Below are 2,773 nucleotides of genomic sequence, written 5' to 3' on the forward strand. Positions count from 1 at the left end.
GGTAAACAACTCATTGTCTACCTCAATGCTTCCCTTTTACCTGGACTCTAACTGCTTTACGTTGCCAACCTGGGCTGGGAAGTGGAAGTAACTATGCTTAGGGGACCTGTGGGACTGTGTTTGTGAGTTGCTCTGGTTGGTTATAGGAATTTTGGACAAACATTGGTGGAAGGAAGGTTCTAGATCTGCATGTCCCCTCCTGGTGTCTCTTGTCTGACCTCAGAAGGCTGGTCGCCTTTGGGGTGATAAAGTGTGACAAAAATCTGCCCGAGAAAAGCAATGACCTCATCCTACTGAGTGGCAGGAGTCCTCCTGCCAGCCTGCTACACCTAAAATGGGCTGTCCTGCCCAGAGGCAAGGGCGAGGCAGGAACCAGGGAGACAGTCTTCACAGGGCATCTGTGTGTAATATTCATGAGCCTTTAGGCCTGCCCACACTGCCCTTTCTGTTCTGGGCAATTGCCTGACTAAAATCCTGCTGGAAAATTCTCTTTGCTCTTTAGAGTGAACTTAACACCATTTCCCTCTGCATCTATGGCTTTCTCTTCTTTGGGATTCAGTTTCTCCTCCCCCACTAGTTTCTGCACCAGATGCAAATATGTTAAACCACTCATTTCTCCTTAGCTATTTACTGAGCACCTACTATGTACCAGGGCTAGTTGATAACGTCAAGGCTTCCATAAAGAATCAGAGGGTGGATTGTTGGAACAGCACATGATTCAAAACATTTTAAAATTAATACTGGTTCTGACTAAGAAAGAAAAGGGTCACGTGGTAGTTTCGGAGAGGGGTATAGATGTAGCAGGTTAGATAGGTCAGTCTCGGGTAGCCAGCTGAGGAGGTGAAATCCGAGCTAAGCTATGAAGGGCAAGGTGAACCCAGCTGTGGATAAGCAAGAGAAAGGGCATTCCAGGCTGGGAGGAGAGCAGGTACTGTGCAGGCTCAGTGTTTGAGAAATGGGAAAGGTGCTAGGAACAGAATAGAAAGGGTGGGTAGGAAAGAGTGAGGTCAGTAGGACTCTGAGGGTCTTGTGTGAAATGTAGGGGGGGGGTTGTGTCCAGAAGCCACTGGACTAGCCACTCTTTTGCAGGGAAAAGTGAGCCCTGACTGGAATTAACTCAGTCAAATAGGATTGACAGCAAGATGCTGAGACCAAAAGAGGTCAGACATGCCTCTGGACTTATGTGTGCCCTAGTAGAGGTATTGTCACTTATTGGAGCCACTGCCCCCAGATGTGGTCTGTTAGAGGTGTTGGTCCCTTAAGTGCAGCCTAAGTACAAGGCCTATGTGGTGGTTTGAATACGCTTGACCCCTGGGAAGTAGCACTATTAAGAGGTGTGGCCTTGTTGGAGTGGGCATGGTCTTGTTGGAGGAAGCACGTCACTGTGAGGGTGGGCTTTGAGGTCCTATGCTTAAGGTCTGCCCAGTGTGGAAGAGATCCTTCTGTTGTTTGCCTGCGGAAGCCAATCTCCCGTTGCTGCCTTTGGATTAAGATGTCGAACTTTCAGCTCTTCCAGCCCCACATCTGCCTGCACACTGCCATGTTTCCTGACATGATGATAATGGACTGAACCTCTGAACCTGTAAGCCAGCCCCAATGAAATGTTTTCCTTTATAAGAGTTGCCTTGGTCATGGCTTTTCTCCGTAGCAATGGAACACTGACTAAGGCAATCTCATTTTCACTTTGCATATTATCTCATTCATTCTGTCATAGAGAACACGATCCATGCCCCCCTTCAGCATCTAGAAATGTATCAAGAATACAGATTCTGGAGGCTACTCAGGACCGGCCATTAAGAACCTGCACTTTATTAAAACCCTCAGTTGATCTGTATTTATTTAATGCTGAGAAGGACTGGCCTCAAAGTGATTAGAGTAAAAGACTCCTGGTAACCTAATGAAGAAGATGGTAATGAGGCAGGTGCCCATGCAATAACTGTATCCCCACACTAATAGACTCCTATACTTGAGGATCTCAGCAGTTTAATATAAATGGACATCATCTGGGATTAAACACAGATTCTGATTCAGTTCTTTGGAATGGGACTCTGAATTCTGCATGCCTAACAAGCTTTAAGGTGCCATGAACACTGCTGGTCTAAGGAGCTGAACCCTGCATGACATTGACCCATGTGCAGATTTGATCACCATGGCTACCCTGTTGTTAGCTGTTTATCCACACTTTGAGGACAGGTGGACAGGACTTAGCTTACGTTTGAGTTGTATCACTCTAGGTGGGCATGTGGACTTCCATCCTTATCTATAAAAAGGGAGTGGCTTCTCTTCGAAGATTGCTCAGGCAGTGTAGGGCACTGTGGTACCATGTACTTGGCACACAGTGGGTACCTAACACTTGGTAGCTTGTTTTCAGAATTTGCATCCATCTTTCATTCTTAAAATTTGGGGTTCTTTCTACCAGGCTTATGAAAAATCAGGAGTTGGCTCAGTAGCGAAGGTTGGTAATTACACTGCTTGACACTAATTGAATATGGGTGGAGTTGGTTGATGCAGTTCCCTTGGAAGTTGATACCTACTCTGGTAGCTACATTTCTATATCTGGAGCTAGTTACTCATCAGAGCATCCCCTTCCTCAGAGGCTGAGACTCAGATGTGCCTTCTGGTCATTTCAGATCGTGAGTTCAAGCGGCTTATCTGTTCATGAGCCCATGAGTTCATGCGGCCTATCTGTTCATGAGACTGTGAGTTCATGCGGCCTATCTGATCATGAGTGCTTAGGTTTAATTGTAAAGACCACAGTGCACATTCCAGTTTA

This window comes from Mastomys coucha, unplaced genomic scaffold (genome assembly GCF_008632895.1).
Source record: "Mastomys coucha isolate ucsf_1 unplaced genomic scaffold, UCSF_Mcou_1 pScaffold13, whole genome shotgun sequence".
NCBI classification, from domain to species: Eukaryota; Metazoa; Chordata; class Mammalia; order Rodentia; family Muridae; genus Mastomys; species Mastomys coucha.